This window comes from Elaeis guineensis, chromosome 6 (assembly GCF_000442705.2).
Source record: "Elaeis guineensis isolate ETL-2024a chromosome 6, EG11, whole genome shotgun sequence".
In the NCBI taxonomy this organism is placed as follows: domain Eukaryota; kingdom Viridiplantae; phylum Streptophyta; class Magnoliopsida; order Arecales; family Arecaceae; genus Elaeis; species Elaeis guineensis.
In genome coordinates, this window is record NC_025998.2 from 124,459,494 (window position 1) to 124,485,960 (window position 26,467).

Below are 26,467 nucleotides of genomic sequence, written 5' to 3' on the forward strand. Positions count from 1 at the left end.
AAAAAAATTGTGGAGTCATTTCTGATTGAACTGTCATTTCAAAAGAATAAAAAAAGCTCCAAGGACAACCAACGTTCTTGTGAAGTTTCTGTACACAAGATCTTGATGTTTAAAAGAAATATGTTGTTGTTGTCCGTTTTTCCTTTTCACTAGTAATTTCATGGTAAAATTTCCCGTCAATTCTGGTAACCTGATGCAGATTTTGGTCCTGGCACGAGTCCATGCTAAGATGTCATAACTATAGGGAACTTTGATCCTCATATGAAGATGCCATTCTAAGCTAAAGTTCTCCTTGAGCTGAATATGCCTATTTGTAAGAGAAGAGAGGTGAACATGCCTATTGACTTTATTTTTAAATGATGGGTTAGTTTTTCCAGTAGTTTAGACAGTTCAAAATTATGAATTCAAACACTCAAGACCAAAAAAATACAACTTTTAAGAATGCTAGAGCCTCCTTGCTCACTAAATGTTGGAAGGATTGGATCTAATTAGAAAGGTATCTAATTAAAGATCCTTGGATATTATTCCTTGATATATTTTTGTTATTCCCTATCTATATTTGAGTTTACATACCTATATTTATAGGCTTCTTGTATACCCTCTTATATCTGAAAAAAAATAAAGAAAAATTTTTTCCTCCTCATATTCATCATGGTATCAGAGCTCTCAGGTTCTGATCCATAACTTTTTCTTTTTTTTTCTCTCACTATCTCCCCTTCCCAATCTATCAACCCATTCCCATTCCTGATTTTCTAACACCGCAGATCTGCCCCCCCTTCATCGCTGTTCCTCCTAACCCATCCGCCATCACCTCTGTGCCGTCCGTTCCCCGCTATCCTTCCCTCCTCTTCCTCGGCTCTGGGCACCTCGTGCGATCGCCCACCGCAACCCGCACCCCCACTATCCCTGCTCCGCACCCCATGCTTCGCCGTCGTGCTTGCTCCTTCACCAGGCTTCGGGCACCCGTGCAACCTCCTCCTGCACCCCGGACAGTCGTCCGTCGCTGTTCACAGGCAAGGTAACTTCTAGTTAACTTCCTTTCTTTTTTTTTTTCTCCAAGAAAAAAAGGAAAAGAAAGAAAGAAAAAAAAAATAACCTCCAAGTAGCTCCTGTGCCTTCAAACCTCCACTCTTCTTCCCCGGTTCCGACGCCACCCTCCCTGGCACCACCTCGTTCCTCCCGATCGTAATTTTTTTTCCCTTTTTCTTCTCCTTTCCCTTTCCCTCTTATCTCTCTCTTCCCGATCTCCTGATCCGCTGCCCCATCGAGCACCTCGCACACAGACTCCCGCATCTCCCATCTTCCTGCATGCCCCTCCGGCATCTTGCGCGCCCCTTCTCCGACAACTCGCACATCTGCACCTGTCGTCCGATCTCCGCCTGTCTTCTCACCTCTGTGCCCGCCGATTGCCTCTCTGCACCCCTCCGGTGACTCGTATGTCACCCATCTTGCATGCCGCACGACCGTCCCTCTGCACCCTCCGTTGCACCCTCTGAGAGCCATGGCATCATGGAAGGGATGGGTTAGCCCCTTCCTTTGATTTATTCTTCTTCTTTCTTTTCAAAAAAAAAAGGATGGAGAGATTTTATGGCTGGATGCTTGGAAGTCTGTAGTTAAAGAGTATTCGGTGATTGATTGATAGTGTGTCGGTGAGATTATCGTACTTTGAGATGGCCAATCCAATTTCTATGCAAGATCTTGAAAGTCTACTGGATCGACTTATTACAGTTGCCACTCAATCTGATGGTTCGTCAAGAGATAGTGGATTGTTGAATGCTCTTCAGGTGGCTGTAAAACTTGATGGCCTAGCAACATATCTGTAATAGGAGAGGAGCACTCATCTGTTTGTTCAAGGATGAGGTTTGGAAAGATCTCTCATCAGCACAAAAAGGAAACCTGCTAATGGTGAGCAGGATATGGCTCAATGGAGAATGAAGAACTCTGTTGTTCTGGCATTTCTTCTTAATACCATGACATAGAGTGTAGTCAAAAGTGTGCAGCTGCTGGAGACTGTACAGGAGGTCTGAGAGATGGTGGCCCAAATATTCTCACAGAAGTAGAATTTTGCTCAAGTATTTGAGATCCATTCTCAATTGCGTCAGCTTCATCAGGGAGATTTATCTATCACTGAATATACCATCGAGTTGAAGCGTCTCTGGTTTGAGATTGATCATTATATAACTTTTGTTCCACAATGCCTATTGATGTTAATGGATTTCAGAAGTATTTAGAGGAAGAATGGGTTCAAGACTTTCTATATGGTCTGAATCTGAAATTTGAGTCTGTCAAAGTTTAGCTTCTCGCTAGAGATATGTTGCCTAATTTGGATCAAATCTTTTCTATTATTTTGAGCGAGGAGACACGACGATGAGTGACCACTGAATCCAGTAGTCCTATAAGATCTGCTCTTACTGTGCAGCCATAGTAGATAGATGAGAAGGTGTGTTTTCATTGTAATAAATCTGGGCACACCAAGGTATTTTGCTGGGATCTTCATGGTTGCCCAATTCAGCCTGGGCATGGTAGTCGGGGTCGTGGTGGTCATCGTAGTGGTGAAAGAACTGGAGGTCAGAGTCATGGTCGTGGACCTACCTAAGCCAATCTCTCTGAAGAGACTAAGAGTGCTGTACACAGCTTATCTACAGAGGAGTAGCAGAGCCTCCGACGAATAATGAAAAAGTATGAGTCATCTTCTAGCATCACACCCTCTACTCTGGGATAGCCGAGCCACCAGGATGGATATCTTGATTCCTCTCTTTTTGCCCACTCAGGTACTCCATATAGTTTATCACATGTATTTACTTGTGTAAATGGAACATCCAACTCCTGGATAATAGACTTGAGAGCATCTAGTCACATGATAGGGGCATCTAATAGTTTTATTTCATATTCACCATGTTCAGGTCAGGACAAAATTCGAATAGCTGATGGATCCTTTACCTCTATTTCAAGGAAAGGATCCATTGACTGTACCTCTAGTTTGAGATTGTCATCAGTATTGCATGTTTCATCATTTTCTATAAATTTACTCTCTATTAGCTCTGTTACTAGAGATTTGAATTGCACTGTCACATTTTGGTCTTTTCATTGTCTATTTCAGAAGCTGAAAATAGAGAAGATACTTGAGGGTGGTAGGCTGCACAATAGACTTTATTACTTATCAGCTGATGAGAACAGTATGGAATCTTCTTTGAAGGGGTATGCATTGTCTGCTGGAGGTGCCACTTCAGAACTTATGTTACACCATCGTAGACTGGGTCATATTCCTTTTTCTGTTCTTAGTCATTTATTTCCTTCTTTATCAAATAATTGTAACAAAAATTTATTAGTTTGTGATCATTGTGAGTTGGCTAAACACACTAGGGGAGTGTTTCCTATCTCTGGGGTTAAAAATTCTAAACCTTTTGTTATAATTCACTCTGATGTATGAGGTCTATGTAGTACTACTAATCCTATGGGCCATAGGTGGTTTGTTACTTTTATTGATAGTTTTAGTTGAGTAACTTGGGTCTATTTATTAAAGAAAAAGATTAAAGTTTTAAACTGCTTTACGGAGTTTCATAAACTTGTGGGTACTCAGTTCGGTGCCAAGATTAAGATTCTGTGTTCTGACAATGGCACCGAATATATTAATTAGGAGTTCCGTGCGTATCTTCACACTCACGAAATTCTTCATCAAATCACTTGTGTTGATACTCCTACTCAAAATAGAGTTGCCGAGCGAAAAAATAGGCACTTATTGGAAGTAGTTCGGTCTTTACTCTTTACCATGCAAGTTTTTAAGTTCTTATAGGGTGAGGCTGTCTTGACTGCTGCATACTTGATCAATCGTATGCCTCTCAGGACACTCGGGTTTCAGTCCCCCATACAGTGCTTGAAAGGGTCTACCGATTATGTGGTCCTTCCTAGAGTCTTTGGGTGTGTTTGTTTTGCTCGAGATCATAGACCCTCAGTAGGAAAACTAGATCCATGAGCATTAAAGTGTGTCTTTGTCGGTTGCTCTACTACTCAGAAGGGGTATAAGTGTTATTACCCCCCTGAGCGGCGAATGCTTGTTACTATGGATGTTACTTTTTGAGAAACTGAAGCCTACCATGGAAGTCATCCATCTGATAGTGGGATACTAGAATTACTTCTTTCGGGTGACTCTCCCTGCACTCCTGGATATTCTGGTGTCCAGGGGGAGTATCATAGTAATGATGTCTAGGGGGAGCCTGGTATTGGGATAGCTGAAGAGTCCAGTGTGCATTCACCAACCACCCAGGTGCCTCCACTGCTTGAAGCTTCTTCTATTTCTACTACTCCTTTCAATTCTGATCTTGATATACTTATTGCAAAGCAGAAGGGTACTCGTCCAATTATTCCTCCTGCTCATTACCGTTATGATATAGCTAACTATATTTCATATAAGAATGTATTTTTATCTTATCAAAGCTTTGTAGCTGCATTAGACTCCATCTGTATTCCTAGTACCAGGCAAAAGGCTATGGCAGAACCTAAGTGGAAGGAAGCAAAGTTAGAAGAGATGAATGCTTTATCTAAAAATCAGACGTGAGATTTGGTCACTCTACCAGTTGGTAAGCATCCTGTGGGGTGTAAGTGGATATACATCATAAAGCAGACTCCAGAAGGCAAGGTGGAAAGATACAAAGCCCTGTTGGGAATAGTGTCCCAAAGCCAATCGTCAGCCTGTTGACGGTTATGCTCATTTTTGTATATGTACATAAATTATGAATTAATAAAAATTATTTTGATATTTTTCATCACAAAATATTTCATCTTCTAATGAACTCTTATATTGTGGTGAAGTCCTTAGGACTATTTAGACTCGACAAAGGAGGATTTGTCGTTTAGTCCTTAAATCTGTTCACGACCAAATGATACGTTGTTACCAAGGACGACAACGTTTATCAAGCATAGGTCATTGTGTGCCATATAGGTTGGTTGTCCTCTTAACCAATGAGTGTGAAGACACTGGTATGGCATACAGGTGAGATGTAAGGGTACATCTGCACTGAACGTGACCGACTCCGAAGCTATTTCTGCTGTCAAGATTTGCTCTGATGGAATATGAATATAAAGGTCCCTCCGACCTGAGACCGTCACGGTGACTTGCAAGCAACTCACTGCACTTAGGCACTGGACTACCTGAATTTCTAATTCAATGACGGAAGGCTGCTGGGTGTAGTCAAGTACTTGACTTGTCAGTGCGTGCGTCAAGATGGGATTGACCACTCCAGTTCAGGAGCTGTGTACAATCGTGTTTCAATTTAGCAAAACCTTAATCAGGGTAGTCTTTGTGAGGAGTCACAGGATTATTTGAGTTGAGCACGATTCGGATGATCTAATCAGGGTTGACAGTTTAACCCTGAGTCATCTTAAACACAGAGGTCAAAAGGATGAATTATACAGTAACCATATTCACGTAGGTTCTGAGTGTTGCGATTGTGACTATTTGACCTATCCGATCATCGGGTACCATTGCTAGATGGTCACTTCGATTAGTACAGGAATTGGTTCCTGTGCTACCGGCTTAGGTTCGAACTTGCGGGGTCACACACATTAGAGGTTCCTATCTGATCTGATGGCTGATGAAGAGTCTTAATGCTCGTGGACTATGAGTCCTACGTGTCTGAGACTCTGTGATCGAGAATCAGGATTCTCTGATCATGAGTCCCACACATTTTGGGTACCGACGTCAAGAGTCCCACTGGTTTGGGACTTTTCGATCAGGATTACATATTGATGAATTCTGATGTCCGATTACCCATCGAATTTGGACTCAATATTTATGAGAGGTTTAATTAGTGATTTGATCACTAATTAACTCAATTTGATTGAGTAATTATTTTTGGATCAAGTCCAATTGAATTGGATTCAGTTGGGTTTGACCCGATTAGGTTAAGAGTTGACCTAATCGTCGAGATAGTTTGGTCTCTGATTTGATTAAGGATTGAGCTTAATCAATTTCTGATTTGATTAGGATTTTATTGAGCCTAATTAAGCCTAATTTGGTTGGATTTAAATTAGTCTAATTGGGCTTAACTTATTTGGTTCAATTAGGTTGGTTTAAATAAGGAAGTTCTCATAAATTTTTCCTCATGCAAAGCCCTCCTCACGCCCTACTTTAATGTGCCAAATGAGTGGATAAGGATGATTGGTTGGCCATTCAAATTCAAAATAAAGTTTGAATTTGAATGAGCAACCAATCTTAGCACCTTGACTTATCCTCTTTTAGTGCCCCATTTATTACACAAAAAATGTTTCTCATGAAATCACTCACGCACAAATTAAGCCACGCCCTCCTCTTCTCATGCCCTTAGTGGATAGGGATAAATTAGTTTCTATTTGAATTCAAAATTTGATTTGAATTCAAATATGCAATTACTCATCTTTATCCTCTCACGTGGATAAGACGTTTTGACGTTGTTTTAAAAGGAGGAGAAGAGTGGGGTGTGTGAAAAAAAAAATTTGGAGAGAAAATCTGGGCATGAGGAATCCTTGTGTGTAAGGTGAAGGTCTATATCCTTCCAAGAGAAAAAGAAAGAAAAGAAAGAAAAAGTGTGCGCAGGGTTTCAGTGAGTTCTTCCGGGTTTCAGCTTGGAGTTCGGGAAGTGAGAAGGTGAGCTACGAATGTCGTGAGCCCACCAAATTTCAAAGATATCTTTAACATCCTCTCAAGCACATCTGCTGATGATCCAGAGCATCCAAAGAATCGACAGACATCGATCGAAAGAGTTCGATCAGCATCGACCGTCGAAAGGGCTCTACAACGAGCTAGCACTCGTGAGGAGTCGATCAGACCGGGAGCTTCGTGTGGATGATCTGCAGAGGCTAGACACGCTGTGTGGCTGTATCGTGATGATCAGACTCTTCCGACGGTGATCAGATTATGACGATCTACTACCCGCACAAAGGTATTGTGTTCTGAACACATTACAGTAAATTATTTACTGTTCAAATTCGAATTTCAAATTTAAATGCATGCATGCTATATATCATATTTAGATCCTAGTATAGGATAAATTTTTATTAATTAATTAGATTAATTAATAATTTTCACTGTATAATAGTGATTTTAAAAAAAATTTAAAATTATCATTTTACCCCTGCACTGAATTATCCCACAAATGGTATTAGAGCAGGTTCTTAGATATGATATATATATTTACATGCGTAGATTAAGTTGTAATCTAAAAATTTAAATTTAAAATTTAAAATTTAAAATTTAAATTTTGAAAGTTGTTCGAAATTCAAAATTCAAAAATTTGAAATTCAAATTTTGAAATTTGAATTTTGAAATTCAAAATTCAAAATTCAAAAATTTGAAATTCAAAAATTTGAAATTTGAAATTTGGTTAAAATTTTAAATTTGAAATTCAAAATTTAAAATTTAAAATTTGAAATTCAAAATTTGAAATTCAAAAATTTGAAATGTGAAATTTGGAATTTATTTGAAATTTAAAATTCAAAATTTAAAATTTGAAATTTAAAATTTAAATTTTAAAATTAGTATATTTAGATATACTTGATCCAAGTAGCAAGTAATCGAATTGGGTTGGTTGCTATGGCCGTCCGGTCATAGGAGAAAAGTAGGGTTTAAAGGCCCTCTCTTCCCATTCGATGGGGTGTCCTATGGTGGTAGGGGTGCCGATGCAATTATATCCTATGCAGATGAAGTAGCGAAAGGAATATTCATGATTTATTTTGATTGAGTTATTTTCTATTATGTAATTAGCAATAGGATTGCTATTTATGAAATGTGCTGATCTATTTGTGTAATGAGTCAACATATTTGGTGAACAGAAAATAAAACCATTCAAAATTAAAAATTATTTTTAAAATGCCAAACCCTGACCCATCAGCCCAAATACTTAATTAAAAGAATTAAGTGTTGTCTAGTAGGTCTAGAATTATGAATTAAGATCTAAGACAATTGCATAAACTTGTGGGTCAATGGGTTAGATGGATTAGGTCCATAATTGGGTTAGACCTAAGGTTAGCTTAAAGAAATGGACTAAATTAGAGTAATTGATTAAATCTAATCAAAAGTTGAATTAGATTAGGTCAAGGATACTTTAGACTCAACTCCAATAGTTGTAGTTGAATGGGTCCATGTCTTTAACTAGACCAAGATAGACTTAATTCATGGCTATACGGTGGAACCCTATTTACTAAGTTGATCAAATTAAAACTGATGAATCGGTTGGTGTCTAAGATAAGTTTGGCAGTTTGACCAGTGATTTTTAAGCGGGAGCTACTCGCAGTGATTTGATCTCTGACGAGTTAATGGCTTATCCCCACCACTGATCTCACTTACCTGGCCAATCTGGTGAATTAGGTTTTGATTAGATCACTTGGTGATTAGGGCTCATTCATGTCATTAGGTAAATCAGTTTGACTGATTTAGGTGCTCCTAATGCCAGTTTTAAGTAAATCTTTTTTAATCTGACTTGGTGAAGTCAGTGGGAGGATTGAAATTGGCTGGATATTTTCTTCTCTTCGATTCTTTAATAAAATCTTCAAAATTATTAGATCCTAAAAATGATTAAGTTATATTGATAACTAAGTCATAGCCTCCCATTAAGTGAGTGATAATGAGTCTATTAGTTTAATAATCATTGGAGGCCCAAAGGCCTGGTGCTTATTGACTAATGAAATTATCATTCATAGTATGATAATTTGGTTTGAGTCTTTCTGATGGTGGTTAGGTTGGCCGATCAAAGTCGAGCTTGATCATTTATTGGTCCGATTCACCAAATCAAATCATGTTAATGGTTGGACCTAACCAGATTTTTTTAGTGGAGGCCAAAGCCTACTGATTAGGTTCTGGGGCAAAATTAATTACTAGAAGTTGTTTAGAGAAATAAATGGTTATGAACCTACCCATAGATGCACATGGGTTGACCAACCAAAGTTGGGCTCATGTGTAGTCTGTGTGGATTCTAGTACCCACTAAGAAATTAAAGTAATTCTTCGAATTGGAGGTTGAGACTACCAATTCGTAAAAATAATGGGAGAAACTTTAGACTAAAGTCCAAGTCTTTAGTATTAATAATTTATGTACTAATATAGGTCTGATTTTTTTTTATGCAGCTATGGCCACTATCCTGTTGCTCCGGTCATTATTAGATAATGACAAACTCATGGGACCTTATTTCGATAGCTGGTATCAAAAATTAAAAATTATCCTTGAGCATGAGCGGATCCTTTATGTAGTAACGGATCCGGCACCTGAGGAGCCAGCCCTGAACGCTAGAGGGATGGTCCGAGACACTTATCAGAAGTGGCTCAATGACCGCACCAACGTCCGGTGCATAATGCTGGCGGCAATGAATGATGAGTTCAGTCGCAGGTTCGAGAATGCCCAGCCATAGGAGATGCTTCAAATGTTGAACGACTCTTTTGGCATGCCTGACGACGTTGAAAGGCACAAAACTAGTTGTGCCATTTTCAATGCTTGGATGAGGGATGGAGCCTCAGTCACTGATCATGTACTGTACATGATCGAAATGATTGAGTACCTAAGTAAACTGGGTTTTTTCCTGCACAAGCAGCTCGGTAAGGATGCGATCCTTAATTCTCTACCCGAGTCCTACCTTCCCTTCCTTACTCATTTTCGAATGACAAAGCCTGCAGTGAACTACCACGGCTTGTTGGGGTTGCTGCAGAACTTTGAGAAGGATCACCAGCTCCATAAGGAGTCGGTGAATGTTGTGGGAGGGTCTTCTTCTGGTCATCGACCCTTTAAGAAAGGAAAGAAGAACAAGAAGAAGAAGAATAAGAAGGTGCAGCTGCATGCTGGGACGTCTGCACAGGGTCAGACCAAGAAGCGCAAGCCCGACCAGAGCCAGACGGAGTGCTTCTTTTACAAGAAGCAGGGGCACTGGAAGAGGAACTGTCCTCTATACATTGCCTCACTGGATCCGAACAGGTCAAAGAAGAAGCAAGGTACTTATATGATAACACCTTGCAACTTTTTTATTTGTGATACTACTGCTTGAGAATTGGATACCAGAAGCCGTTATCATATTTGCAATTCGATGAAGGGTTTGCAGGTTAGTAGGAGATTTGATAAAGGCGAAAGGTTCATGAATGTTGGAGATGGAAGCAAAGTTTCAGTTCTAGCATTAGGAATAATGAACCTTGTAATCAATTCTTGAAATATAATTCTGAGTGAATATCACTATTGTCCAAGCTTTTTATTAAATATTATTTCTGTAGGCCTTTTGGCCATGAACGATTATCAATTTTTAATAAAAAAAAATATTTACAATATCATTTTGAATGGTGTTACAATATTTATTGGACAACTTTATAATGGAATTTACTTTCTATCACAATCTGTTAATGTGGTTCAAACCTCCGGTAAACGCCCTAGAATAGATAATGTGTCAGAAGTCTACCTTTAGCACTGTAGGCTAGGTCATATCAATAAGAACAGGATAAACAGATTGGCTCAAGAAGGAATTCTTGAAATAGGTGATTATGAATCACTTTCAACCTGTGAGTCCTGTCTTCTTGGTAAAATGACCAAGTCACTTTTTACTGAAAAAGGTGAGCGAGCCAGTGAACTCTTGGCTCTGGTACATTCTGATGTATGTGGACCCATGAGCTCAAGTGCAAGAGATAGATATTTCTACTTCATAATCTTCACAGACGACCTATCGAGGTATGGGTATGTCTATTTAATGAAGCATAAGTCGGAGTCATTTGAAATGTTCAAACTATTCTGAAATGAGAGAGAAAAATAAACTGGAAAGTGTATTAAAACTCTTCGATCTGATTGAGGAGATGAATACCTTTCCAATGAGTTTCTGACATATCTTGGGGAGAATGAGATTCTCTCTCAATGGACTCCTCTTGGAACACCACAGCATAATGGTGTATCTGAAAGGAGGAATCGAACGTTGTTGGACATGGTTCAATCCATGATGGGGTTTGCTGGTCTGCCGATCTCCCTCTGAGAATATACACTCGAATCGGCTTGTTACCTTCTAAAAAGAGTTCCGAGTAAGTCTGTAACCAAAACGTCATATGAGATATGGATAGGACGTAAGCCAGTACTCTCGCACCTAAGGATTTGGGGGTGTCCGGCTTATGTTAAACGTTTAATTACGGACAAGCTAAGACCTAGGTCTGACAAGTGTAATTTTATAGGGTACCCAAAAGAGACCAAAGGGTATTACTTCTACCTAGCTGATGAGCAAAAAGTGTTTGTCAGCCTTAAGGAAATCTTTTTGGAAAGGAAGTTCCTTGGTGAAGGGACTGTTGCCTCTAAGGTCGAACTTGACGAAATTCGACAGATGGAAAATCCGACACAAGCTGCTGAACTTGAACCAGATTTGATTAGATCAGATCCAGAGCCCATTGTTCAAGCACCCTTAAGGCGATCTGGTAGAGTACCACATCAACCGGACAGATACTATGGTTTCTTGATCCGGGACGACGATCCTATCGAACTTGATGAAAATGATGAGGATCCGATCACCTACATGGATGCAATGCAGAGACCCGACTCTGAGAAATGGCTAGAGGCCATGAAATCCGAAATGGAGTCCATGAAAGTCAACGATGTGTGGACATTGGTTGACCCACCCGAAGGAGTAAAACCCATAGGGTGTAAGTTGGTCTTCAAGAGGAAGAGGGGCGCAAACGGAAAGGTGGAAACCTATAAAGCCTGTCTGGTTGCCAAGGGATATCGTCAACATTATGGTATAGACTATGACGAGACATTTTCTCCTGTGGCAATGCTCAAATCCATTCAGATTATGCTTGCGATAGCTGCCCATCTGGACTATGAAATCTGGCAGATGGATGTGAAGATAGCTTTCCTAAACGGAGAGCTGGACGAAGACGTGTATATGATACAACCTGAAGGATTCACATTCACAGATGAGTCTAAGGTGTGCAGACTACAGAGGTCCATTTATGGACTTAAGCAGGCATCCCGGAGTTGGAACATACGTTTTGATAGGATGATCAAGACGTATGGCTTCGTTAAGAACGGAGAAGAGTCCTGCATTTATAAGTGGGCTAATGGTCCAGTAGTAGTATTTCTTGTATTGTATGTGGATGACATTCTCTTAATGGGAAATGATATCCCTGCATTACAGGGAATAAAGATTTGGCTGTTGTCACAGTTCTCCATGAAGGATCTGGGAGAAGCTTCCTACATCCTAGGGATGAGGATCTATAGGGATAGATCTAAAAGATTGCTTGGTTTATCCCAGTCTACGTACATAGATACTATGTTGAAGAGGTTCAGCATGGAGAATTTCAAGAAAGGCTATCTACCGATAGACCATGGAATTTCTCTCTCGAAGAGGGATTGTCCGACAACACCTCAAGAGAGAGAGCGTATGGGTAAGATTCTATTTGCTTCAGCAGTGGGATCTATCATGTACGCCATAACATGTACATGACCAGATGTGGCATACTCACTAGGGGTAGTGAGTAAATACCAATCTGATCCAGGAGAGAATCACTGGAAGGTTGTTAAAACCATCCTGAAGTATTTAAGATATACTAAGGACCAGCGGCTTGTTTATGGTGAATCAGACTAGAGACTTATAGGGTTTACAGACTCTAGTTTCCAGTCTGATCATGATGACAGCAAAAGTGTGTCGAGATTTATTTTTACCCTTAATGGTGGGGCTATCTGCTGGAAGAGTTCCAAGTAACTCACAGTGGTTTGTTTATGGTGAATCGGACTTGAGACTTATAGGGTTTATAGACTCTAGTTTTCAGTCTGATCATGATGATAGTAAAAGTGTGTCGAGATTTATTTTTACCCTTAATGGTGGGGCTATCTACTGGAAGAGTTTCAAGTAACTCACAGTAGCTGATTCAGTTTGCGAGGTGGAGTATGTCACTGCATCAGATGCTGCCAAAGAAGCGGTGTGGCTGAGAAAATTCATCATCGAGCTCAGAGTAGCACCCTCCCTTGTTGGTCCAGTTCTGCTCTACTGTGACAGCTCTGGAGCCATTGCTCAGATGAAGGAACCCAAGGCACACCAGCAGACGAAGCATATTCTGCGCCGCTACCATCTCATCCGAGAAATTATGGATCGAGGTGACGTCGACCTTCAGAAGATTGACAGAAAGGAGAACCTGGCCGACCCATTCACTAAAGCCATTGTGGTGAAGGAGTTCGACAACTACAAGTCGAAGATGGGTATTAGATACTGCACCGATTGGCTTTAGGCCAAGTGGGAGATTGTTGGGAATAGTGTTCCAAAGTCAATCGTCAGCCTGTTGACGGTTGTGCTCATTTTTGTATATGTACATGAATTATGAATTAATAAAAATTATTTTGATATTTTTCATCCCAAAATATTTCATCTTCTAATGAACTCCTATGTTGTGGTGAAGTCCTTAGGACTATTTAGACTCGACCAAGGAGGATTTGTCGTTTAGTCTATAAATCTGTTCGCGACCAAATGATACGTTGTTACCAAGAATGACAACATTTATCAAGTGTAGGTCGTTGTGTGCCATATAGGTTGGTTGTCCTCTTAACCAATGAGTGTGGAGACACTGGTATGGCATGCAGGTGAAATGTAAGGGTACATCTGCACTGAACGTAACCGACTCCGGAGCTATTTCTGCTGTCAAGATTTACTCCGATGGAATATGGGTATAAATGTCCCTCCGACCTGAGACCGCCACGGTGACTTGCAAGCAACTGACTATACTTAGGCACCGGACTACCTGAATTTCTAATTCAGTGACGGAAGGCTGCTGGGTGTAGTCAAGCACTTGACTTGTCGGTGCGTGTGTCAAGATGGGATTGACCACTTCAGTTCAGGAGCTGTGTACAGTCATATTTCAATTTAGCAAAATCTTGACCAGGGTAGTCTTTGTGAGGAGTCACAGGACTGTTTGAGTTGAGCACGATTCGGATGATCTAATCAGGGTTGACAGTTTAACCCTGAGTCGTCCTAAACACAGAGGTCAAAAGGATGAATTATACAGTAACCATATTCACGTAGGTTCTGAGTGTTGCGATTGCGACTATTTGACCTATCCGATCGTTGGGTACCATTGCTAGATGGTCACTTCGATTAGTACAAGAATTGATTCCTGTGCTACCGGCTTAGGTTCGAACCTGCAGGATCACACATATTAGAGGTTCCTATCTGATCTGATGGCTGATGAAGAGTCCTAATGCTCGTGGACTATGAGTCCTACGTGTCTGGGACTCTGTGATCGAGAATCAGGATTCTCTAATCACGAGTCCCACACATTTTGGGTATCGGGGTCAAGAGTCCCACTGGTTTGGGACTCTTCGATCAGGATTACATATCGATGAATTCTGATGCCCGATTACCCATCGGATTTGGACTCAATATTTATGAGAGGTTTAATTAGTGATTTGATCGCTAATTAACTCAATTTAATTGAGTAATTATTTTTGGATCAAGTCCAATTGAATTGGATTCAGTTGGGTTTGACCCGATTAGGTTAAGAGTTGATCTAATTGTCGAGATGGTTTGGTCTCTGATTTGATCAGGGGCTGAACTTAATCAATTCCTGATTTGATTAGGATTTTATTGAGCCTAATTAAGCCTAATTTAGTTGGATTTAAATTAGTCTAATTGGGTCTAACTTATTTGGTTCAATTAGGTTGGTTTAAATAATGAAACCACCTTGACCCATTCTCCCTGCGCCACCTCACTTCCACTGCGCCCATTTGAATTCACGAGAAGGAAGTTCTCATGAATTTTTTCTCACGCAAAGCCCTCCTCATGCCCTACTTTAATGCGCCAAATGAGTGGATAAGGATGATTGGTTGGCCATTCAAATTCAAAATAAAGTTTGAATTTGAATGAGCAACCAATCTTAGCGCCTTGACCTTATCCTCTTTTAGCACCCCATTTATTATACGAGAAAATATTTCTCATGAAATCACTTATGCACAAATTAAGCCATGCCCTCCTCTTCTCACGCCCTTAGTGGATAGGGATAAATTAGTTTCCATTTGAATTCAAAATTTGATTTGAATTCAAATGTGCAATTACTCATCTTTATCCTCTCACGTGGATAAGACATTTTGACGTTATTTTAAAAGGAGGAGAAGAGTGGGGCGTGTGAAAAAAAAAATTTGGAGAGAAAATCTGGGTGTGAGGAATCCTTGTGTGCAAGGTGAAGGTCTATATCCTTCCGAGAGAAAAAGAAAGAAAAGAAAGAAAAAGTATGCGTAGGATTTCAGTGAGTTCTTCAGGGTTTCAGCCTGGAGTTCGGGAAGTGAGAAGGTGAGCTACGAATGTCGTGAGCCCACCAAATTTTAGGAAGATCTTCAACATCCTCTCAAACACATCTGCTGATAATCCAGAGTATCCAAAGAATCGACAGACATCGATCAAAGGAGTTCGATCAGCATCAGCCGTCGAAAGGGCTCTACAACGAGCTAGCACTTGTGAGGAGTCGATCAGATCGAAAGCTTCGTGTGGACGATCCACAGAGGCCAGACACACTGTGTGGTTGCATCATGATGATCAGACTCTTCCGACGGTGATCAGATTGCGGCGATCTACTATCCGCATAAAGGTATTGTATTTTGAACACATTACAGTAAAGTGTTTACTATTCAAATTCGAATTTCAAATTTAAATGCATGCATGCTATATATCATATTTAGATCTTAGTGTAGGATAAATTTTTATTAATTAATTAGATTAATTAATAATTTTTGTTGTAAAATAGTGATTTTGAAAAAAATTTAAAATTATCATTTTATCCCTGCACTGAATTTTTTCACAAGCTCGGCTAGTAGCAAAAGGCTACACTCAAACATATGGGGTAAACTATGATGAGACCTTTGCTCCAGTGACCAAGATGAACTCTGTTCGAACATTGATATCATGTACTGCTAACTTTGGCTAAAAATTACATCAGTTAGATATGAAGAATGCATTTCTTTACGGAGACCTTCAGGAAAAGGTATACATGCAGATACCACCGAAATTTGAGACCAAAGCAATTGCTGAAAAAGTCTGCAAGCTAAAGTGCTTACTATATGGTCTCAAACAATCTCCTCGGATTTGGTTTGATCGATTCAGTCAGACTGTGAAAGGAATGGGATATAAATAGAGTAATGCAGATGATACTCTATTCTATAAGCATTTCAAGGAAAAAAAAACTATACTCTTGGTTTATGTTAATGATATTGTAATAATAGAAGATGACCATTATGAGATTAAAAAACTCAAAGAAAAATTGAAGCAAGCATTCGAGGTGAAAGACCTGGATCCACTAAGGTATTTTCTGGGCATAGAAGTTGCACGATCATCCAGAGAGATTTTTCTGTCACAACGAAAGTATGTACTAGATTTGCTTTCTGAGACTGGGATGTTGGAGTGTAAGCCTGCTGCTATCTCGATAAACCAGAATCATCAGATAGTGATAGATGGTGGAGCTCCTATTAATCGAAGAAGGTATCAGCGACTGGTTGGAAAGTTGATATATCTCTCACATACGAGATTTGACATAGCCTATGCTGTCAGTGTCATCAGTCAGTATATGTATGATCCATGAGAATCTCACATAGAGGGAGCTTTCAGAGTATTGCGCTACTTGAAAGGATGTCCTAGTCGTGGTTTATTGTTCTCACGACACAACACCTTTTGGGTAGAGGGATTTACTGATGCAGATTGGGCTGGGTCACTGGATGATAGACGATTTACCTCTAGGTATTGCACATATGTAGGGCGTAATTTAGTTACTTGGAGGAGCAAAAAATAATCAGTGGTGGCTAGATCATCGGCAGAAGCTGAGTATAGAGCAATGGCCCTAGGCATATGTGAACTTCTCTGACTTTAGAAGCTGCTTCGGGAGTTACAACTTCTGAACAAGTTTTCTCTTCAGTTGTATTGTGACAGCAAGACGGTAATTGAGATTGTAAGCAATCCGATATAGCATGATCATACCAAACACATCGAGATTGACCGCCACTTTATCAAGGAGAAGGTTGATCAGGGTCGGATCTGCATTACCTTCATTCGATCATCTGGTCAGATGGTGGATATTCTGACCAAAGGACTTAGCTTATTCTCTTTTTCTGGATTGATTGACAAGATGGGGCTTCGAGATATCTTCACCTCATCTTAAGGGAGAGTGTTGGAAGGATTGGATCTAATTAGAAAGGTGTCTAATTAAAGATCCTTGAATATTATTTCTTGGCATATTTTTGTTATTCCCTATCTATATTTGGATCTACATACCTGTATTTATAGGCCTCTTGTATACCCTCTTATATATGAAAAAAAATAAAGAAAAATCTTTTCCTCCTCATATTCGTCACTAAATTTGTAATACCTGGCCCACTTGGGCCTTAAAACCAGCCCACAAAGCCCCCCCCCAAAAAAAAAGAAGACTCCCCCAAGGAGTCTTCTTCTTCTCCCGACCGGCTCCTAATCGGAGTCGAAAAACCTTATCGGGGAGGAGTCAAACTCCTCCCGTCTAGCTCTATTTAAGGGGGAGACCCTTCTTCCTTCTTCCCACCAAAGAAACTCGGAGCGAAACAGCGAAGATCGCCAGAAATCGCCCGTGAAAATCATCACTGTTCTCGCCATGATTCCTTACTGGAGAGGTCATCGGAGCTCGAGATAAGCATATGGTTCTCTTCCTCTCCTCTCTCTCTTCCTTCCCGTGCCAATGTGCACGCTCACCGACGATCGGGGTCGTCGGATTTTGTCAAAATAAAGGTTTGATTTTTTTCTAGTTTTTGGAACATCGGTGGTCGCCGCCAGCCATGATTTCAGGTTTCTTTTGATGGCGGTGCACTCTCCTCTAGCCATTGGCCATTCTCATGTCGGTCAGCTACCGATCGGCCAACCTTATAAGGGGACCTCATGGTCCCCTGTTTCACCTGTTTCACCCATGGAAGGCCACAGGAAGAAGGAAAAGAAAAGAAAAAAGAAAAAAAAAAGGAAAGAAAAGAAAATAAATAAATAAATAATAAAATAAAAATGAGAGAAAGTTTCTCTCTCTTCTCTCTTCCTTCAGTCTGAACCCTTACTTTCTCTTTCTAAAATTGGACTTTCTCTCTTTACTTTCTCTCTCTAAAATTTTTCTCTCTTAATAGATGTTTATCTTTCAAAGTTATCTTTCTAAGATTAGCATAGTGAAAGACTTCCTTTTGATGATTCTGATCGAGTTTAGTGAAGAGTCCAATCCTAAGTAGGATTTTGATCTGTGATTTATTAGATTTAATTTTGCAATAAAATTAATACAAAAATATAATTTTAGATAATAGGTACTGAAGAATCTCCTAGAGATTAATCGATTTATTCGTTCAGTGGTCTGTGAAAGGTAAGTAATGAATCATTTTCTCAAGATATTTCATATTTATTTTGAAAGTAAATAATTATTTTTTGAAATTATGCATGATTTATAAAATTGTGTTTTGAACGAAAAGTAATTCTGAAATATTATGAGTTTATTGATTATACACATGTTCAATAGAAATTATGATATGTTATGATACAAAAGTATTTTGATACAGATCGGATTTATGCTCTCAGTCTAACTATGTTTCAGTGGGTCTTGCCAATAAAGATTATACATTGGTACTCAGTGGACCCTGTCAGTGGGGGTTGTGCACTGGTGTTTAGTGGATCCTGCCAGTAGGTGTTGTGTATTGGTATTCAATGGACCTCACCAATGGGGGTTAAATGTTGGTCATATTCGAAGCTGTTGAGTTACGAGTATTTTGAATCGAATCGAATTTATGATTATATTATATGTGAATATTTGAAAAGATTGGATTTACATTAAATCAGCAAGAAATATATTTTTATGTTTATTTATAGTATTATTCTTAAAAATTATATAATATCTGAAATATCTAGTTGAGATATTTGTTACTTACTGGGCTGTCTAGCTCATTACCTTTCTTTCTATTTTTCAGATTCAGATAATTAATTATGAGCGTGGGTAATAATGTTGGGACAGAGCTTTTAAAGGCGAGATTTAGCGTTGTCAACTTCATTGAAATTAGATCTATTATTTTATTTTTAGTGAAACTTTATTGGATATAAGATAGTTAATTTAATTATTTAAATTAAAATTAAATAATAATTAATTGATTTTATTTTGCTATGATGCATTGATATCATGATGAGATGCCTTGCATGCTTGTGGAGAGAGTTCTTCATAAGTATGCGGTGGTTGCCGCGACCTCCTGCTCACGATCTCGGATCGGAGGTATGACAATTAATATGGTATCAGAGCATAAGTGGATAAACTATATGACATATAGAATCAGACATGAGTGTAGGTGGGTAGACACTAGAGATATTGGGACAATGACTTATACTAACTATGATATAATTTAGAAACTTAAATTGACACAAGTATACTAGTGGACTAAATCAGAGTACGCAATGGGAGCATAGTGGTCTGAATTGTTCTCAAACTGATTGGAACAGTAATTTGATTTGATAGATATTATAATGAAAGATCCGATTTTAGAATTAGAGGATGACATGATTTAACGTAAAAGTAATCTAAATTTTTGAGAACTTAAGCAGAAAAAAAAAAATTTTGAGGATGAAATTTATTTTTAGGAGAGAAGAATATAATATCCAGCCCACTTGGATCTTAAACTCAACCCACAAAGCCCCCCCCCAAAAAAAAGAAGAAGACTCCCTCAGGGAGTCTTCTTCTTCTCCCGATCGGCTCCTAATCGGAGTTGAAAAATCTTGCCGGGGAGGAGTCAAACTCCTCCCCTCTGGCTCTATTTAAGGGGGAGACTCTTCTCCCTTCTTTCCACTAAAGAAACTCGGAGCGAAATGGCGAAGATCGCTAGAAATTGCCTGTGAAAACCATCACCGTGCTCGCTGTGATTCCTCACCGGAGAGGTCGTCGGAGCTCGAGGTTTGCATATGGTTCTCTTCCTCTCCTCTCTCCCTTTCTTCCCATGCCAACGTGCACGCTCGTCGGCGATCGGGGTCGTCGGATTTTGTCAAAATAAAGGTTCAATTTTTTTCTAGTTTTTGGGACGCCGGTGATCGCCGCCAGCCATGATTTCGAGTTTCTTTTGATGGCGGTGCACTCTCCTCCGACCGTCGGCCATTCCTGTGCTAGCCGACCGTCAGTCGGCCAACCTTATAAGGGGACCTCATGGTCCCCTGTTTTACCTGTTTCACCCATGGGAGGCCACAAGAAGAAGAAGGAAAAGAAAAGAAAAAAAAAAGAAAAGAAAAAGAAAAAAAAAGAAAAAATAAATAAATAATAGAATAAAAATGAGAGAAAGTTTTTCTCTTTTCTCTCTCTTCTTTCAGTCTGAATCCTTATTTTCTCTCTCTAGAATTTGACTTTCTTTCTCTAGATTATTTCTCTCTCTCGATAGATGTTTCTCTTTCAAAGTTATCTTTCTAAGATTAGCATAGTAAAAGACTTCTTTTTGATGATTCTGATCGAGTTTAATGAAGAGTCCAATCATAAGTAGGATTTTGATCTGTGATTTGTTAGATTTAATTTTAAAATAAAATTAATATAAAAATATAATTTTGGATAATAGGCATTAAAGAATCTTTTAGAGATTAATCGATATATTTGTTTAGTGGTTTGTGAAAGATAAGTAATGAATCATTTTCTCGAAATATTTTATATTTATTCTGAAAGTAAATAATTATTTTTTAAAATTATGCATGATTTATGAAATTGTATTTTGAACGAAAAGTGATTCTAAAATACTATGAGTTTATTGATTATACACATGTTCAATAGAAATTATGATATGTTGTGATAGAAAAATATTTTGATACAGATCGGATTTATGCTCTCAGCCTAACTATGTTTCAGTAGGTCCCGTCAATAGAGATTATACGTTGGTATTCAGTGGACCCTACCAGTGGGCATTGTGCGCTGGTATTTGGTGGACCCTGTCAGTGGGTGTTGTGCGCTGGTATTCAGTGGACCCCACCAATGGAGGTTAAACATTGGTCATAGTCGAGGCTGTTGAGTTACGAGTGTTTTGAATTGAATCGGATTTATGATTATATTATATATGAATATTTGAAAAGATTGGATTTATATTAAATCAGTATGAAATATACTTTTATGTTTATTTATAGTATTATTTTTGAAAATTATATAATATCTAAAATATCTAGTTGAGATATTTGTTACTTACTGGACTGTCTAGCTCATTACCTTTCTTTCTATTTTTCAGATTCAGATAATTAATTGCGAGCGTTGGTAATAATGTTGGGATAGAGCTTTTATAGGCGAGATTTCGCGTTGTCAACTTCATTGAAATTAGATTTATTATTTTATTTTTAGTGAAACTTTATTGGATGTAAGACAGTTGATTTAATTATTTAAATTAAAATTAAATAATAATTAATTAATTTTATTCCGCTGTGATGTATTGATATCATGATGAGATGCCTTGTATGTTTGTGGAGAGAGTTCTTATAAGTATGCAGTAGTTGCCACGACCTCTTGCTCGCGATCTCGGACCGGGAACGTGACAAAATTATGCATTCTACCTTAATAGAGATTATAACAACAATTTATTCATTGTAAAAACAATGTCAAATTTTCGAATCTTGGCTTGAAAGTTCTGTTTGCCCAAGAGTGACAAGGATTTTGATATTTTGCCAAAGTTGCACCATAATCAATAAACAGAAGTACCTCAATCATGGCTGCACAAGCACATATATTGTAAAACCTTTCACAACTTTTAGGGTCCATAAAAATTTGGACCAGATAAAAAAGGAACATACTGTGAAGCACACCTTACACTTAATATTCCTGATTGAGTTATATTACAAGAAAACAATACCATCACTCTATTTGAATCAAGAAGACATCAAATAAGGTGTTGATTTATGTTTTCTGGAAAAGTTTTTTGACTTTGTTTCTTCAATTCTCAAAGTTCCCAAACAAGCCAACATGAAGATGTCTGGACATTTTTCTTTTTATATCAGTCTAGACAATGACGTCTTTGTTTTTCCAGTTTTTTGGATAAAAGATCCCTGCTTTCCCTCAAAACTATGGCGTTCTTGTTTTATTGATATAAAATGCTTTTAGTTGCTTGATTGCATATTTTTGGCACCGCAGGATAAGCCAGTTGTCGATTCTGCGACAATCAAGGTGGAAGGACAAGCTGCTAGTGTAACCCAAAAAAACTGAAATTGCAGAATTTCAAAATAAAGGTATTAATATATGGATTGCTTTGGCTTCTTCTGTTGCTGCAGTAGGACCCTTTCTATCAACAAGATTAGAATTTGGAGTTGCTCTTAATGATCTATCTACTGTTGCTGTACCATATGAAGTGGTCAGCTCTTCTTACAGTTTCCTATTTTATGTGGTTAACTATTCCCCCTGCCTTATTTCTTACCACCAATTAAATTATATTTGACTTCAAGTTAAATATAAAATTCATAACTTGGAGTTCTTTGTTCAGAAGTTGAGCATATATTGGGTGCTCAATACAAAATATTTCACTGCATTAAACAATTTGGTATTTTCCCCTGAATTTTCTAGTTGTTTTCCTTTGTTTTGGTATGGCATGAAATTAAGATCTTTGATATGGCTGCATGTGCATGGATGTCAAATGTTAACATGGACGTGGGTAACATGCCAAATTCCAAAAAGATGGATGTTGCACCATGAACACATGCACACACAAAAGGAATCAATGCATAACTACCATATGACTTGATGCTCAACAAGTGCAAGGAATTTTTACATGATATTTAATCAAAAAAACCATGTCTGAGTTCTTTGTTGGAAATTACTATATCATGAGTTTTGTATTTTGCCTCATTGAGGTATTTGGTATGCAGCTTGACAACATCACTTAGCATAGTTTTGGATTTTTTTTTTTTTTTGAAGCTAGAATGCTTAGACAAAGCATCTTGGTTTATTTTAGTTATACTAGCATTTCTTGGATCGGAACTAACCAAAGTTTCAGATGTGCACAGTGCAACAAAGGCAAATATAACTAGAACCTATCCTTGTCATAGAGCTGTCCAAACAAAACTTTTTTAAACCTCATACTGAGTTTAGTAATGGCCTGCTTCAGGTTGGGCCCCTGCCAACGTGGAGCCTCACCAAATATTTTAAGAGATGGCCAACATTGAGGAGACAAATGACTTACTAATGGCATTAGGGACCTGTGATATTTGGCATGTGGTTGCCTGTTGAAAGTTGTGCAGCTTCCCATGGATGGCCCCCTTGGGGCAAGGTAATGATGGCTCTACTTGTGTAGATATTCTTTAGATTTAGTTATTTTAAAGCAGTTAAAAACAAGTTTCTTTTCTAAAAATGAACTCCTTTTTGGTTTTTGTTTCTCTAATGCTAAGACATGAAAAGATGAAAACAAGAAGGTTGGACCTATCAACCATACTGAAATAAACTATCAATGTATGCAGTATTAAATTATATTTAATAAACACTGTTGGGCTTTTGGGTTACACCAGTAGTGGATCAAACCTTGGTATAAGTCATTTCAAGCCTTGAGATTTAGGCCTGGCTACACTCAAATCCTTGACTTGCTTATCCTGCAGGATGACCCCAGCCTGTTTCTAGTCATAACTAGTAATAATTTCTGCAGAAAGATGGAGGGAAGGAGAAACTGAAATGTCGTTGATAGTACTTAATCATATTGGATAAAGTGGAACTATGCCTGTATTGTTTTGCATGATTGTTTCTACCATTTAGACTTACAGGATGCCACGAAGGAAACTAATAATTAGTATGTTTCAAAATGTTAGGTAGTATGGAGGCATATAAGATGATCATGTAACATGAGTAAGGATATTGATATAAAGAGGAGGTATATCTAAAGAGGAGTACAGTATTGGAAGCTTAGAAGTCACTACAGAGAATAATGAGGGAAACTGCTTAAGATAGTTAACTCTAATAATAGTGGCAAGAGGCAGGCTAGATGAATTTGGGATCTCAGCTACATCTTAAGGGCCTTAGCAGAGACTCAGAAGATTTATATGCATGTACTGAAAAACAATGATTTCAGCACCTGGCCTTCGGAGAGGAAGATGCTCAGAAGATTAATGTGCAGAGGCTTACAAGATTTCAAATGGAATGCCCACTGTTGTCGAGTTTTATGCAGATTGGTGTGAAGTCTGTCGGGAATTAGCTCCAGATATTTATAAAGTCGATCAGCAGTACAGATAGCAGCAGTAGCAGTAGAATAGTAGTATAACACTTGAATTGACATATCATTAGACATTGTAGCTGATGAACTACTTGTCCTTTTAAGCTTGATTTGTCGTATGAACTTGTACCTCAATTATAACTCTGTTCTTATTTCAGACTTGAAGTTTCTGCAGTCTCCAAGTTTACACTTGCTATGGTAGCAGAAGATACAACTTCAACTCAATTCCCTTGTACAAATATTGATCTGTCTAGATTTTTTATTGAAGTCTTAGTTTCTTCATCTCAATTTGAGATACATTTAACATGGCATGGTAGTAGTTGTATGATACTTGAATTGACATGGACATTGCAACTGCTTAACTGCTTGTCTTTTTAAACCTGATTTGTGGTTTGAACTTGTACATCAATTCTACCTGCATTCTCATTTCTGTACTGCAAGTTTCTGCGGTCTCCAAGCTTTTTCTATGCTTGGTATCACTGCAGAAGATAATCTACAACACAATAATTTCCATATGCAAATCAGTCAACTAAGAAAATATACATTTGAGTTTCAATTCTTGTTTCAGTCTTCGTTTTTTCTTTCCCATCTGCATTTGAGATACATCAACATGACACTTTTTTTTTTTCTTTTCAGAGATCGGGTGAATATTGTTATGTTGAATATTGATAACACGAAGTGGGAGCAAGAGTAGCGGGCATCCCCCATTTTGCCTTCTTGGATAAAGACGGAAATGAGGAGGGGAATGTTGTAGGCCGATTTCTGAAGCAATATTTTCTTCAGAATGTTGCTGCCCTTCCTAATGGTGAACCCACAGTACCTCCTGCCCGAGTTGTTGGTCAGTACTCTAGTGCAGAATCCAGAAAAGTGCAACAAGTTGTTGATTCTAGAGGTCATGGTTATTAGATATGCTTTACATTATTGATAGCTGCTCCGCACCAATTAGAATGTCTTTGATGGCAGCACCAATTAGAACGTCAAGTTCATGTACAGGTATTTTCTTGCTTTCTTATATATGGTCATTGGGAACACAAGTATTTATGGAGGGAAGGACACTCGAAGGACCCAAGTTGGGAGTACCTTAAACATACTATCTGGAGTGTCTTACTTTCCTCATATTTCAAATGAAGGTGCTCAATTGCTAGCTAAACATGATGTCGATACATATTGCAATCTTATTTTCCTCCTCTTTACCTTTCTTATTGTGCATTTTTTAAGTGGGACACGAATCGATTAAATTGTAAGGAGATTGTTCAATGAAATTGTTTACAGGCTTTCTACCTCAAAGAGTGGCTTGTGCTTTGAGTTAACCAATCACTAGATCCTAAAAGTTTTTAAGTTATCATGGAAGGGGACACCTTAGTACCATATCAACCAACCACTTGAAACCAAAAAGCTTGAGCTACCTGCAAAAGGGTCCATAATTTATATCAGATGTCAATGGTTTGTGCCCACATTGTGTGGCCATGTGCATGATGAACCCATGCCATGGGTGTTGAGCATGGACCCACAAGCAATATGCGCCATCACTATGCTGGCCAATCATATGTACGGCATAGGATCATAATGGATCGTGCATATGAAAACTGCAGTCCATGATCTGTGAAGGGGATATGTTGTATTTGAAACTATAAACCTTAAACCTGAAGTTAATTCAGATTGGATCTAGGTTGAACTAGATTCAGATCCACAGATGGAACTTCTTGTTTCAAGTGTGGGTTCTGTTTGCCTGTGATGCCACAGGTTTAATGTGTTGCATTCTGAATTGTTTCTGGGCCATTAGGAACTTGTACTCCCGTTTGTCAGTGTTTTGATAACAAGCTTTCAAGATTACATGCAGGACTTTGCATCAAAGCTTCGAAACTAGCAAGAAAGGTGCTCCATAATTTGCTTGAAGCACACCTATTAGGAAAACATGAAGATAATAAATAGAAAAAAAAGTGATCGCGGCTTGATGAGCTTAACAAATGACATTTCTTATGTTGGATGAACAAGGCCATAGAAATCAGGATGACAAAAACTTTTTTATTATTAACTGTGAATTCTAAGCTGAGTAGATTTTATTTGAAATAATCCAAGCAAAATGCCCAAATAGGGTTTTTTTTTTTGGGTATGACCAAATAGGGTTTGTAGGGTGTTGCTTGTCTGATAACATATAGGGTTGGTGGTGAATTGTTTATGATAACATTCCCATGTACATCGTATGTTGTTCTATGACAAAACTAGACTAAACAAAGTAGGAAAAGAGGTGATTAGATTACAATTGCTAACACGTTGTCAAATGAGAACCTCAAGAAGATTTCTTTGGATAACTATAGAAGCTGCACTCCTTGT

General features: G+C 38.5%; 1 pseudogene; it reads left to right on the forward strand.

The window, feature by feature from the left end:
- The first annotated feature begins 1,670 nt into the window (after positions 1 to 1,670).
- LOC105060126 (thioredoxin-like protein HCF164, chloroplastic) lies at positions 1,671 to 25,146 on the forward strand (annotated as a pseudogene).
- The last annotated feature ends 1,321 nt before the right edge of the window (positions 25,147 to 26,467 follow it).